The sequence below is a fragment of the Lipotes vexillifer genome, unplaced genomic scaffold (assembly GCF_000442215.2).
Source record: "Lipotes vexillifer unplaced genomic scaffold, Lipotes_vexillifer_v1.1 scaffold690, whole genome shotgun sequence".
Lineage (NCBI taxonomy): Eukaryota > Metazoa > Chordata > Mammalia > Artiodactyla > Lipotidae > Lipotes > Lipotes vexillifer.
The window spans coordinates 4223988-4239735 of NW_006798376.1; the positions used below are offsets into that span (position 1 = coordinate 4223988).

A 15748-nucleotide genomic window follows, 5' to 3' on the forward strand; every position below is an offset into this window, starting at 1 on the left:
TTCCTGCTGGGAAATGGAACAGCTGTGCAAGATCAGGATAACAGATGTCATTGAAAAGTGTGGTCAGGACAAGCTAAATAACATTATTAATAATGGTAATAATGTTATGTAATATTGGCTGAGAGTTTGCTATACGCTAGGAATCATACCTTAAAGGCACTGTCTTACTTAATCATCACACAAACATCAAAGTAGATATTATCATTACTATTTTAGAGATCTGAAAATTGAGGCATAGAGAGGTTCAGTAACTTATCTAAGGGTGAAGAGTTTGTAAGTGACAGAACCAGGACTCTTGAAGCATCTCTCTTGGTGCTAGGCATTTAGAAGTCATCCAGTAGGGCTTCCCTGTTGGCGCAGTGGTTAAGAATCCACCTGCCAATTCAGGGGACATGGGTTCGAGCCCTGATCCGGTAAGACCTCACATGCCGCGGAGCAACTAAGCCTGTGCGCCACAACTACTGAGCCTGCGCTCTAGATCCCGCGAGCCACAACTACTGAAGCCCACGCGACTAGAGAGAAGCCCATGCTCCACAACAAGAGAAGCCACCGAAATGAGAAGCCTGCACACTGTAATGAAGAGTAGCCCCTGCTCGCCGCAACTAGAGAAAGCCCGCATGCAGCAACGAAGAACCAACGCAGCCAAAAATAAATAAAAATAAAATAAAATAAATATAACATTTAAAAAAATATATTAAAAAAAGTCATCCAGTAATGATCTGTTGAGCTGACATAGTTGGATGTAAACATTATATTTTAGGAATATATTTAAAGATGTAGGGGGAATTCCAGTGGTTAGGACTCTGTGCTTTCACTGCCATGGACCTGGGTTCAATCCCTGGTTGGGGAACTAAGATCCCTCAAGCCATGTGGCACTGCCAAAAAAAAAATAGATGTGGGAAAATGTTCACAATATGATAAGAAGAAAAGGTTATTTAAAATACTCTAATGTATATTCTAATACTAATTAGGTAAAATAAATATATAGAGTGATATATGGAGTGTATATATGCATGTACACGTGTGTGTGTGTATAGATGAATCTGAGACCAAATAAAACAATGTGTTGGTTTTTTCTGGGTAGTTAGATCACCAATGATTTTTATTTTCCTCTTTAAGGTCTCTATTTTAGAAATAGTCTAGTTTTATAATAAGAAGAAGCAAATAGTGTGCAGTTTGCCTCAAAATGTTGGTTGGGTAATTGGTTAAATGGTATATTAGTCAAAGTTTTCCAGAGAAATGGAATCAATGAGGTAAATATAGAGATATGTATATATAGAGATTTATTATGGGGAGGGTTGGTTCCCACTGTTATGGAGGCTGAGAAGTCTCATGATATGCCATCTGTAAGCTAAAGGCCCAGGAATGCTGATGGTGTAGTTCCAGTCAAAGCCCAAAGGGCTAAGAACTGGGATCACCTACCTATGTTTGAGGGCAGGAGAAGGTGAACGTACCGTTTCAAACAGAGGGAGCAGTTTTGCCCTTCCACTGCCTTTTTGTTCTCTTCATGCTCTCTTTGAATTGGATAATGCCCACTTACATTGGTGAAGGTGATCTTCTTTACTCAAGCTACCAATTCAAATGCCATCTCTTCCAGAAACATCCTCGTAGACACATCCAGAAATAATGTTTTCCCAACTCTCTGAGCATCTCTAAGGCCCATCAACTTAACACATAACATTAGCCATTAGTTAGTAAGCCATTAGTTAGTAAGTTAGCCACTACATTAGTAAGAGGGGAGGAATGTGTTATCATCATAAACAGGCCAGTATGCAAGCAGATGTGGATACCAAGGGTATCTAAGCCAAGCCTCAGAGTCTCATCCTAGATTTAGCACCCACTGGGAGTTCTTAGTTTAAGGCAGGGCCTCAGGGGCATAGCCTAGATACACTCAGCAGAAGACTCACTGGAGGTCTTAGCTTTTATAAAACCTTCCAATCAACCAGGTCTGTCTCCTGAAGAAACAAAGGCTTTATTCCAGCCTCACCCTCTACCCTCAACCCCTCTGGCAGCTTCAGCTATCCCTGTCCTTCAGTGACAGGTTTTCTTTTCTGTTACCAGGAAGACAAAAAAAAAGGGAAGAACATATTGGGGGTAAATCCAAAGTTTTCCATCTTACTACCAGATGCTTACCTCCAAGCCCTCTCCTCTCCAAACCATTTTTTTTCTTTTTTTTTTTCTTTTGGCCACTCCGCTTGGCTTGTGGGATATTTCCCCAAGCAGGGATCGAACCTGGCCCCATCAGTGAAAGCACCGAGTCCTAACCAGGGAATTCCTTCCAAACCATCTTGAACAGAGTGGCCCGATTCCCCTTTCAAACTGGTTTTTCACACTGGTGTGTTTAGCGAGAGAGATGTATTTCCTTAATACCTTAAAAAAAATTTATTATTATACCTGTAATAGGTGTTCTTGGCAGAATATTGAAAAAATAGAAAAATCATACAATTAGAAAAACTACAAAAAAAGAAGAAACTAAAAATCGCATATAAATCCATCCCCTGTCATCCAAGAGCTTCCAGAATTCAAATCATTCTCTAGGCACTAACACAATGCTAGAGTAGTTATTCCTATTGCAACAGCTTCCTTAGGCTAAGTCTATACAGATTTTAATCAAGTTAAATCAGATCTTAATGAAACATCTGCTGACAGATGCATTTTGTCTCCTTAGTCTAGCCTGCATTGCAGATATCTCTTTTGGGCTCAGATATCAGGGCTGAAAGAGTATCCAAATGCTTACAAGTAGAGCACACCACTTTCCAGGAAAGTAAGCTTGGATGTTTGCATGCTAAATGGCCTGTAGGTAGATAGGCGGACTCTGTGCCCCCAGCCCTCAGACCCCACTCCATACACACACTATTCTGTGGCTAAAGAACTTGCAGGATGGCTCAGGGATGTCTCTCCATCTGACTCCGCCCATCTGACTGCCCTGCTAACCGGGACTCCTCTTTCACTACCAACTGTATTGGTGACTATTTATTGAGGGCCCACAGGGTGCTGATCACTGTGCTAAGTACTTTACTACAACAGCTCAGTGAATAGTTACAAACTCCCTTTGAAGTATATTATTATCCCTGTTTTATAGATGAGGAAACCAACATTCAGAGAAGTTAATTCATCGGCTCAAAGGTCACACAGCTGCAAAGTGGCAGCATTAAGATTCAAACCCAGGTCTGCTGACTCCAAAGCACTTTCTCTTAATCATTGCAGTAAATGTCCTCACTTTTTGCAGACATGGTCCATGTTCATCTTTCTGATGATCCAAGTACGGAGGGAAAGTGCTGAACCAAGATTGTGTAAAGGGTCTTCCACTCAAACCTTAACTCCTTAAAGATCCCACCTGGAAACCTAAAAGTGAACACTCAGGGGTCAGTAATTACTGCATGGCTGATGTCTGTTCCTATCTCCCTGAAGCGCCTCTACCTGATGGGATGTTAAATCAAAGAACTTTGTTTTGGGATGGATATCACATGCCTTCGACCCTATACTTTTCTTTTTATCCTTTCCTTCTGCCACAGATGACTTACATGTGACAAGAATACATGTTCATATATGTTCTCAATTTTCTGCTCTCTTCTTGGACTTGGAGAGGTAGCAGGAGGTGGTGAGAGGCTTCTTGCTTATAGGTTAATTCCTGGTCTCTCTTTCCTTGTAGGGAATCTGAATAATGTGAGAATAAGTCATTGGAAAGAGTCTAGGAAGCTATGTAGATTTCACAATAAAGACAAGGGGCTTGGAGAAGAAAAAGAACACAATAAAAAACTTGGAGTAACTGCCATTTACAAGATACTAAATAATGAGGGAAAAAAGCCATTTAGCTTCATGGAAACAAGTCCTTTGGCGTCGTTGTGTCACACAGCAAAGTTTTAACTTGTTATCTAAAGCCTGGATGCTGAATGGATATTTCTCTGAATGCAAGAGTGTGCTAAGAAAGAGTTCCAAGGCAGTAGAACATGGGAAGTTTGGTTCTCTTGTTCTGAAAACAAGTCCTCATGCCTGCATTACTGATCCCATCCTTCAAGATCTTACTGTCTTCATTAACTCTTTCCATATTCCACAGTCGTCTATCTTCGTTTTGCCACCAGGTCTCTCCCTCTGCTTCCCTGCCTGGAGGAAGAAGCAACTAGGCTCTCGTTACCCCCTGATTACCAATCTAGTCCTTGCTTTCCTTTGCGGTAACTGGTGCACAGCTGGCTCCCCATTCCTTTCCCAATACCTCCTCTTCACTTCCCTGTAACATGGTGGATGTGCTCACCCCTCTTCTGAAAAGGTACTCTTCACGACCAGTGACATAAATGGGAAAATCCAATTGCCTTCTTTCAGACTTTGCTCTCCTTGCCATCTCTGCAGCATGTGGCCCTGTTCACCACCCCTTACTTCTTGAGATCCTCTGTCCCTGTGGTTCAGAGTTCCAGCTCTCATCATGGCTGCATCACTCCATATTCTCACCTGGAAATAAAGAAGGTGATGATATGACCTACCTTGTTGGGTTGTGTGGATAAAGTGAGGTGATGTAAGCTAATCACTCAGCACAGGGCCTGGCTCAGAGAAGGGCCTGTAAAGGGTGGCGGTTTTGTGATTAATATTCCTCACACTCAGTTATGCCTGGCTCTCTTCTAAGATTGCCCTTTTCTGGCTCTTCTGCAGCCCAGTACACGTGGACATTTGTTAAGGTTCAATCCGTGGTGCCCAGGCCTTCCCCATTCATCCTTGAGGCTTTCATCCATTTTCTGGCTTTTACTTATTACCACTCAGCAAATGTCCTCCAAATCTACACGTTAAGGTTAACTTCCCGGGATTACTAGGCATTTCCACTTGACTGCTCTTCGTCATCTCCAACACATCACCGTCTCATATAGCCTATATTATTGCTTGATTTTTTTTCTAGCAATAATAATGTGAAAAATAATAAAGGGAAATCTCACAAAAATGGAATTGAGGGGTCAGAAGAGCGAGCTCTCCCACACATACCACTTGCCATCAATACAGATTCCAACAGGGACTTCCCTGGTGGTGCAGTGGTTAAGGCTCCGTGCTCCCAATGCAGGGGACCCAGGTTTGATCCCTGGTCAGGGAACTAGATCCCACATGTATACCTCGACTAAAAGTTTGCATGCCACAACTAAGGAGCCCACGTGCTGCAACTAAGGAGCCTGTCGCCACTAAGGGTCAGTGCAAATAAGTAAATATTAAAAAAAAAATACAGATTCCAACAGAAAGAGGCGTACCTTGCACCTCTGGCGGGAAAAGACAGTACTTTACTACCACCAGCAGGAGGAAGGAAAATTTTCTCCTTGCCTGGTAATAGCTCAGCTAATGAGAGACTGTCACAACTCAGCCAATGAAAAGCCATTGTACTTTGAACTCCTCCCAGTCTCTTTCACTGGACTTTTTTTTGTTTGTTTGTTTGGTTTGGGGTTTTTTTTTTGCGGTACGCGGGCCTCTCACTGTTGTGACCTCTCCTGTTGCAGAGCACAGGCTCCGGACGCGCAGGCTCAGCGGCCATGGCTCACGGGCCCAGCCGCTCTGTGGTATGTGGGATCTTCCCGGACTGGGGCACGAACCCGTGTCCCCTGAATCGGCAGGCGGACTCTCAACCACTGCGCCACCAGGGAAGCCCTGGACTTCTTTTTTATAACAGCCCCTCCCACCTTCCCAGTCTCCTCTATAAAAGTAGAGTTTCTTCTCTTTTGCTTCATCAGACTTGCATGTGGTTTGCCATAGCTGCATGTCCTGAATTGCAATTCTTTGCTGCTCCCAAAGAAACCCGTTTTGCCATAAAAATAACTGGCTATTTTATTGCTTTAGGTTAACAATAGCACCATTCTTTTTGTAGTCCAGGCTTCAAAACCTCCTTCAACCCCTTCCTACCTTACACATAGTGCTAGATGCTTTATAGATATGATTTTATTTACTCTTCATAAGAATTCCATTGGGACTTCCCTGGCTGTCCAGCGATTAAGACTTCGTGCTTCCACTGCAGGGGGTGCGGGTTCGATCCCTGGTCTGGGAACTAAGATCCCACATGCCTTGTGGTGCAGCCAAAAAAGAAAAAAAAAAATTCTATTGTATTTATCCATCAAGAAACTGAGGCTTAGAGAAATTAACCAACTTGCCTTCGATGTACAATTTGTCCAACTAAAAGTACCCAATTTTTGTGCTCAACTACCCTGCCACTTCATATCCAATTTCACAAATTCATTTATCCTTTATAATATGTAACAGATACCCATTTGTTTCTATGTGGCATTTGAGTTCCACCCTTTACCCTTTGGCCTCACATATGGCCTTCTGGTTTCACAGGGTTAAGAGAACCAATTGACATCATGTCTGGGAAAGGAATGTACAATCGGTAAAGGTAAAATCTAACAACACTAGCTAGTGGCGAGCTAACCACATTTCCTGACGGTAATGGAACAGACTCAAGACTCGGCTGTGGTGCTGCAGTCTACAGTGACCTTGACAAGTCAATGCCACGTTCACGATCTCAGTTTCCTCCTCTGTGAAGTAAGAAAGTTGGACTAGGTGATATCTGTGGTAACTTCTGATTCTCAATTTTGAAAACTCTGCTTGTTCAGGAAAATGTACCCTATTTTCCACCTCAAAGAACGATAAAGATCTTTCTGAGGGCTTCCCTGGTGGCGCAGTGCTTGAGAGTCCGCCTGCCGATGCAGGAGACGCGGGTTCGTGCCCCGTTTCGGGAAGATCCCACATGCCGCGGAGCGGCTGGGCCCGTGAGCCATGGCCGCTGAGCCTGCGCGTCCGGAGCCTGTGCTCCGCAAATGGGAGAGGCCACGACAGTGAGAGGCCCGCATAACGCAAGGAAAAAAAAAAAAAAAAAAAAAGATCTTTCTGAGTAAAAAAACATGACTAAGTCAAAGGAAGGCAATAACAACAACCTCTTAGACTTTCTCCCTTCTCTTTTTGGAGGGCAGAGTGTGTTTTGTGTTTATTCGAGTCTCTGAAAACATAATGGATTATGACAGAGTGACCTGTGATGGCAAAGTTTGACATTTAGTCAGAGAAACTGAATAAATGAGTGTATAACGATGACAGAGTCACGATTATTTTGTGGCTTGGAGTCAAAGAACCCTGCAGTTTTTATGAGACTTGTATGAAACTATGTGGCTTCATTCAAGGTCTATTTTGGACTTACTTCAAATGGCAAATAGGTTGCTAGCAACTGAACTGGGTCTCTCCAAATGTGACTCAGTATGACCGTACTTAAAGACAGGACTTTTAGGGAGTGATTAAGGTTAAATAAGGTCGTACTTGTAGGGTCCTAATCCTACAGGACTGGTGGTCTCATAAGAAGAAGAAGAGAGAGAGAGATCTCTTTCTCCCCTCTACCCCCATATGAGGACACAGTGAGAAGGTGGGTGTCTGCAAGCCAGGAAGAGAGCTCTCACCAGGAACCCAGTCAGCCAGAACCTTGATATGAACTTCCCAGTTCCCAGAACTATGAGAAAAAGTTCTGTTGTTAAGCCACCCAGTCTGTGGTATTTTGTCACAGCAGCCCGAGCAGACAAAGATATTAGTGTTTATCTACATTATGAGCCTAAGCTTTAAGCCCAGCAGCACATGCCTAAATGTATATTTAGAGATCTGCTATTTTTACTATTTGTCCTTGGAAAAGGTCATGTCTTTGCTTACATAGCAATAGATAAGTTTAATAGTTGTATTTTAGGAGGGTATTATTTAGTCCAGTGAAAACTCCAGTGGGCACATTTTTCTATAAACAGAAGATACTCTTTTTCTGTTGACCAAAGACATTTTAAATTTAAATAACAAGTACAGTGCTATCTTGTGTGTTTTGCACTGTTTCTGCTCAAACCTACTGAATAGTTGTTAAATAATAGTCAAAGCTTACCACAGAAGGATTTCTACTGCATGAAGCAGACCCAGGGGAGATGTGACCGTCACAGTATATGTTTTGACAGTGAGGGTGAGGGTCAGATGCTTTTCTACCACTTCCTTCCCGCTCTCCCTCCACCTGTCTGTCCCTCCCCACACATCCTTTTTATCTGTAAGTCAGTCTGCAAATAAAGGTCTTTAGAAAAAAATCTATTGCTCCAAACACTACCAATATTTGTTCCACATTTATCAATATCTTATGTACCTAAATCCAAGAGATTAAATAATGTCAGCTGAAGAGAGAATTCACATTTTCATCAAATGTCTGTCTGGATGTTGAAATGTTAAATAGTAGTAAGCTTTATATCTGTAAAGCACATTGTAATTTCCAAAATGCTTTCATATTTATCAGCTTCATAACTACCTTAAGAGCTTCCCAGCTACCTTTGTAACATGGCCAGCATTCCCATGTTTGATGGAAACACTAGGCTCAGTGGGATGAGGTTCCAGGAATTCTGAAACCTCACCTCATATCCAGTATGCCGGATATGAGAACATAATGGACATAGAATTCTCCAAGCCTAAGTAATTAACAGGAAGAGAGCAGCAAAATAAATCTCAGGAGTGGAAAAGGCCAAACGTGCCTGCAGTTTCCATTTTTGAAGCGGTTGCTTCCTGCATTTGCTGACACAGGCTAGATGCCACAGTTATAATTCCTCAACGAGGTTTGAGGAAAAAATAGGTTATTCAGAGCTTATTAGTTCCTTAATGGCACAGATTAGTGGTTTTTGCAAACTTTTCAGTCTCAGGACTCTATACAGTCTTTTTCTTTATTATTATTATTATTATTATTATTATATATTTTTGTGTGTGTGGTACGCGGGCCTCTCACTGTTGTGGCCTCTCCCGTTGCGGAGCATAGGCTCCGGACGCACAGGCTCAGCGGCCATGGCTCACGGGCCCCGCCGCTCCGCAGCATGTGGGATCCTCCCGGACCGGGGCACAAACCTGCGTCCCCTGCATCGGCAGGCGGACTCTCAACCACTGCGCCACCAAGGAAGCCCCCAGTTTTTTTCTTTTTAATTTATTTTTTATTGAAGTATAGTTGATTTACAGTGTTGTGTTAGTTTCAGGTGTGCACCTATACAGTCTTAATCTTAAAAACTATCACGGACTCTAGAGAGCTTTCATTTAAGTGAGTTATATCTATCCATTTTTTACTATACTAGAAAATAATATAGAGAAACTTAAAATATTTATCAATCTATTAAAAATAATAAACTGATTACACGTTAAACTAAACATCTCATTTTCATTACAATATAATGATATTTTTCCCAAACACAACAAAAACTAGTGAGAAAATTGACAGTGTTTTATATTATTACAAATCTCTTTCACATCTGGCTTCATAAGAGATGACTGGATTCTCACACTTGCACCTGCATTCTAGCTGTGGCGACATCATCCATGTAGCTCTGGAAAAGTCCGCTGCAAACTCATGAGAGAATGAAAAAAAAAGTCAAAGAATGGATTTGTGTTTTCATGAAAATAGCTTTGACCTTGCTGAGTAGACTGGATAGTTTTGTTTTTTGGTTTTTTTCTTTTGGTTTTTGCAGTAGGCGGGCCTCTCACTGTTGTGGCCTCTCCCGTTGCGGAGCACCGGACGCGCAGGCTCTGCGGCCATGGCCCGCGGGCCCAGCCGCTTCACGGCATGTGGGATCTTCCCGGACCGGGGCACGAACCCGTGTCCCCTGCGTTGGCAGGCGGACTCTCAACCAGTGCGCCACCAGGGAAGCCCTAGACTGGATAGTTTTGACTGTCTGAAAAGATTTCAAGGGTCACTTCCATACTTTGAGAATTATTGGTATAAACAAAAGCAAACCCCAGAGTTTTAAGAACACATGTTTTTAAGAATATAGTAATTTCTGAGGTACATGCTTTTAAGTACACAACCTATGAGATGAATTTTTCTTCTAATAGAATGAGTCGGGTATTTTAATTCATTTTTCCCCTTGATTTTAAAGATAATCCAGAGCCAGGAAATTCTAAATCTGTGAAACAAAGAACAAGAACTCCAGTCCATCTGGTCTCAGCAAGGACCTCCTGTAAGGGCGATTATTTCCCCAAGGAGCACCATTGTATGTGCAAACACCAAACGATTCAGGAGGGCACAAATTAATTTCAGTTTTTCAATCAATGTAAATTCAACACTGCCCACTTTCTCCTTGTTCTGTCAGTTCCAACAAATAAGATTCTCTTAGGATGTCGACTGATGGGGCAATGGACTTTTGGGTGGACTTTTGGGTGCCCCAAGGAGAGTGGCAGATCTCCATGTGATGGCCAGAGGCAAGAGGTTGCCTCTTTTTCTTGAATAGCAGCACCCTGCGCTCATCCAGCTTCTCTGAACAGATGTATCTCTGATGTTGTGGAACGGGAGAAAAATCTGAGGGCTGACTCCCTGTTACTTGTACAGTGAGAAAGGTATTAATGTTTTGCTACTTATCACATTTGGGAAATACTCAAATGCAGCATTACTTAATAAAGCAATTTAGAATGTAATGCCCTGTTTCTATATGTACCATCAACTAAACAAAAGACAGGGGAGTCCCTTAATTCATCACTCTTCTTTGTGAAACAGTGTGTCCTTCATTTTTTCCTCTCTCTCTTCTTTATTCCTACCTTTGTCCTTTTCTCAAACATTTATTATGTACCTATTTTGAATGAGGCACTGTGATACATGCAACCTTATATTTTTCTGGCTTCCAATATTGTTTATTTTTAATTATTAAATCGTTTTTTCCTTAAATAAGATGAAATCATGCCCTTTATAGGAAATTTAAATTACAGTAAAGTATAAAGAAGGCAATTATAATTGCCTATAACTAATCTCTAGGGATAATTTTAATAAATTCTCCTAGATGTTTTCCCTGTGTTTTTACCTATTTGAGATTATATGTTTATGCAGTTTTGTATCGTTCTTATTTATTTATTTATTTATTTTTATTTTTATTTTTTTTGCGATATGCAGGCCTCTCACCGTTGTGGCCTCTCCCATTGCGAAGCACAAGCTCCGGACGCGCAGGCCCAGCGGCCATGGCTCAGGGGCCCAGCCCAACCACTGCCACCAGGGAAGCCCCGTTCTTATTTATTTAACATTGTATCATAAGCAGCTTCATCATAAACATAACTCTAATGCCCAAAGTTGGTGATAAATATCCCAGTGGAAAAATCTGATTCCTCATTTCATATTTCCTTAGGATACATTGCTTCCTGGAAGTGAAATTACTTTGGGCAAACGGATGTGTATATTTTACAGCTTCTGTTAACATACTGATAAATTCCTTCCCTGGCAGTGTATCCAAATTATACCACCAGATGAGGGGGCTCATTTCATTGCATCCTCACCAGTATTGATTGGCAATGTTTATTTATACACAATCTTTGTTGATATAATTGATAAAGGCAAAAAAATTTCTATCTTTTAAAGGGATTTATATTGAAATAGAATCTTTAAAAGTGCAAGCAACATTATAGAACACTTTAAAATTCTCTAAGATAAAAGATGTATAAATATTTCTGTGCCCACTTTTCACTAATTCAGTTAATGAAAGGGAGGCAGAGCTTGGATCAACCCAACCTCGCTGTGTCAGAGTTCTCATGGCAAACACTAAAACCAATTCCGGTTAACTTAAGCAGAAGAGAAATGTCTTGGAAGGCCATTACATAGAATACCAAAGAGACAGAAAGGTTGGAGAATCTGGCTCATGAAACAAGCAGGGCAGCTTGGTAGCTGGAATCAGAACAGGCCACACCACCCAAGCAGCCCACTTAGGACACCACTGGTACTGCCATTGGAGAGTCCCACCTCTCACCGCTGGCACTGCTGTCTATGGGCACGAAAGCTACTTTACAGATAATGGTATTATTTCTAAAATGTCCCTTTGAATCAGACTGCAGATTCAGAGACTTGGGTAGGAGACTCTGATTGGCTGAACTTAGGTCACATGATGCTAGCTGCTGAGGGGAGGAGACAGTGAGTGCTGAGCTATTTTGCCTTTTATGAGAGTTTGGGATTCTAGGTAACAAGACTATGATCAAGGACCACTGTAAATATTTATGTGCATTCTTTGTTTCCTAATACTTTTTAGGAATCTGATTAATCTTTTTTTTTTTTTTTTTTTGGCTGCCTAAGGTCTTAGTTGTGGCATGCGGGATCTTCATTGCTGCACGTGGGACCTTTCATTGCAGCACACGGGCTTCTCTCTAGTTGTGGCATGACGGTTTTTCTCTCTCTAGTTGTGGCACACAGGCTCCAGAGCATGTGGGCTCTGTAGTTTTGCAGCACGCGGTCTCCCTAGTTGAGGCGTGCAGGCTCAGTAGTTGTGGCGTGCAGGCTTAGTTGCCCTGCGGCACGTGGGATCTTAGTTCCCCAACCAGGGATCGAACCCGCCTCCCTTGCATTGGAAGGTGGATTCTTTACCACTGGGCTACTGGGGAAGCCCCTGATTAATCTTCTTAATTATCACTGAATTTTAGATTGTCTAGTAGGTCATGAGATTATCTAGTTCCGAACTACACACTCAAATGTCTATCATATCCTCAATGTCAGGGGATGGGGCATATAGGAGTGGTGGGGACTGGGGAAAAGTGAAGAGCATCTTCCCAGTCTAAAGGATACATCTACTACTTAGTTCTAGCTGATGGCTGCTAGGACCCACCATGAAGCAAAAGTTGCCAGTCCTTCCAACTTCCCAGCACATGCCCGACGTCTGAATTTTTGTTAAAATTTAGACTCAAATTCAAAATTAGCAAAAACAATGACACCACTGCTTCCTAAAAATCAAGGCTGCAGGCTGCCTGTAATAGTCAGACCTCTCCATTTCAAAAACCAGTGCAGGGAGATGAGGCCTAAGAGGGTGAAATGCCTTAGGCCAAACAGCTCATTTGGTGACAGAACCAGGGCTAGAAGTCTGGTCTCCTGAAGAAAAGCAGGTTAGAAAATGTTCATGTTCCATTACCTCTCTCTGCAGTCACTTCCCTCTCTTGGAAGTAACCTCCCAACCAAACTCAGGAAAAGTAAAAAAATGTCTGCGTTTCACCCGGAAGGAGTAGTGTTTGTATAATGTTTACACATTCAGAGATTTACACATTAAAAGCCAATAGGAATAGCCTTTGGGGTCTGATCAGAATTTAAATCTTAACTTCTACAACTTTCCAGGTGGGTCACCTGGGACAAATTACCTTGCTCCTCTGTGCCTCAGTCATGGGAATAGTAAGAGTACCTTTTATAAGGGCTGTGGAGAGGATGAAATAAGATTTCATGTAGAGTGCCTGGCTCAGTGCCAGGACCATACTAAAAACACTGCACATGATAATAATATAATATCCCAAAGATATCATAATAGCCTGCATTACCCCAGGACACAGCGCGGGGACAGGGGAAGAGGACTAAACTGTTTCACGGTGTGGGGGGGGTGGGTGTTATGGATAAATCTCAAGGTGGAATTCCTAATACGGTGTAAGTGGGATTTTCACGAAAACCCTATCCTTCCTCTGACTGCGATGCGAGTTCACGGTCAAATCCAGCTGTATCACCTCACGTGTGCACTTAAAAGGCACCCACTCTGGTCCACCTCAGTGAAACTGATGGTGGAGCGAAATGAGAGTTCAGGTGGTTCTGGGCTGAGAAGGGGACGGGCGGGGTTTCAGAAGAGAAAGTCGCACCCGATTGTTTCACATTCGCTCTAGGCCGAACCGCGGGGACCTGCTTCCACCCGCGAGCGTTTTCTGCGGAACACTGGAGGCCGCCGCCGAGGAAGGGGCGGAGGCAGAGGCGGAGGCGGCACCCAGGGGCCGGGGCAGAGGAGGCCGGGACCATCGCAGTGACAGTTTATTTTCCTGCGGCGGCGGCGGCGGCATCAGGGACGGCTGCTGCAGGCTCGGGATCGCCAGGCCTGCGCGTGGGTTTTCGAGGGAGCTCTCTGCGCTGGGCGCTGGGGAGCTACGGCAGCGAAAGGGAGGAGGAAGAGAGGAACGCACAGAAGCCAAACGAGTGAAGGTAGCAAAGCTCCATCAGTCCTCAGAGAAGCGGAGGAGGGTCGGCAGAGTAAAGGGAGCGGGCGCCTGCTCGCTGGGTCCCCTATCACCCTACTGCAGTGCCTTCTAGCAAAAGCCACCGCGGCCCGGGCTGCAGCGGCCAGGCGGATGCCAAGACCACACGGCAGGCGCGGGAACAGCCGCTGCAGTCGCCATCCCACGCGGGCTCCGGACATCAGGGGCTGCTGGTGAGTAGGCGCGCTCGCGTGTGTGTGTGTGTGTGTGTGTGTGTGTGTGAGCGCGCACCGGCACAGGCGAGTGTGCACGCCGGACGCGTGTGTCCGGTGGCCTGGCGCGCGCCGGCCCCTCTTCCGCTGGCGACGTCCTGTCCCGGGCTTGCTCCGCGGGAGGAAAATGCGCTTTGCTCCCGCTCACTTCCTTCCTGCCAGTCCTGCGGTCGGCTGCCTCAGCCTGCGTTGCCTCTGTCCGCCCCCCAGCGGGCTCCGAGGGGTTAGTTTCACCTTGATGGGGAAAGCAGGAAGCCGTGGCTCCTGGGGGCAGGGTGGGACGCCGGCAGTGATCTACCTCCACGCGGGTGTTTCTGGTTTAGGCTTGGGGCGCGGCCTCGGAGATGGTGTCGGCGTTCAGAGAGACCCTCGCATTGTCTTTGGGGGTGCGTGGTGTGGGGAGGGAAGGGGCGGTGGTTGGAAAAACAGGCGTCCTTGCAGGACCGTGTGTCATGCCTTTCTCTTAGATGATGCTTACCGTTACGCCGTTTATGAGCCACTCATAAGGCATTTTCCCTCACCTGAATAATTTATAAGCCTTAACGGAGAGCCTTTAATGAAATGCACAAAGAAGTGGAATGTCATTAAAACATAATTTTCCAGAACTCTCTGAAACAAGCCACACCGCTGATAGCCAAGAGCCTAAGGTGCTGTAATTACTGAAATTTGAAAATAAATAAATAAACAATAAGTTATTCAGGAAGCAGAACCTGATCGAGAGGATTGAAGAAAATCTTAAGTGTCTGGGTGGCTTGGGGGTGGCCTTCTGGAAATCGGTGTTTGAATCTTTGAATCTTTCAAAGTAAGCTCCAGAGAGCACAGTGCTTTCCAAACATCCTGGTAATCACTGAGAATAAAATGAAGTCTTAGGTTTTAAGGCATTTCTAAGTTTATAATGGATATCACCAGGATGCTGATTTATGATCTCGTTCAAGGCCCTGTCAAGGTCAATATGGCAGATTTGTTCCAGCAGTTCAATTACACGTGAATGTTTGATTTTCTGTTTCAAGTTTTGGGGAGTAGTTTTCTATGGTTGTTTTACACAGAGTTTAAGCCACTATTTTCTATGCTTTTCCAGACCTTGTTTCAGTTGGCAGTCTTATGTTTGTGGGATGGATGCTAAATTGAACTTCAAAAAGGTACTCTGTTTTAAAATATATATGTATAAAAAAATGTACTCTGTGACTCTATTATTGTAGACATTTTATAGCTACACTGTAAATATCTATGTTTCTTTTTAATACTGAGTCAATGCCTTTGGGAAGGCACTGGGAAGTAGGTACCTCTTGTTTACCGTTTGCTCCATTACATCTTCATTCAAAGGCATGAGATGTTATTAGAATCTCCCTGGAAAATGAACAGGCTGCTTGTTTTCTGTTCAAGCGTATATACAGCAAATTGCTTTGCCTTTTGGGAATCTGCTCTTGAATATACTACCTCACCTGTAATTTATGTATTAGCTGGTTCTTGGGAATTTTAAGAAGAAACGTGTTTTCTTTACAGTCTTTTGTAACATAAGCACCATTTAAATCAGCAGGCAGAGAATCCAAGTCCCTTACCGTACTGAGGTC

The 15748-nt window shown here is 43.6% G+C and overlaps 1 protein-coding gene across 2 annotated transcripts in view; it reads left to right on the forward strand.

Moving 5' to 3' along the window:
* The first annotated feature begins 13675 nt into the window (after nt 1-13675).
* Nucleotides 13676-15748, forward strand: part of STAMBPL1 (STAM binding protein like 1) — a 44513-nt gene continuing 42440 nt past the window's right edge. Inside the window, exon 1 of one of the 2 annotated variants that reach the window (XM_007470306.1) lies at nt 13676-14138. The gene's annotated coding sequence lies outside the window, so the exon portion shown is untranslated. Of the gene's footprint in view, nt 14139-14351; nt 14401-15748 lie in introns of those variants that run through there. The other variant, XM_007470307.1, reaches the window with a different exon arrangement.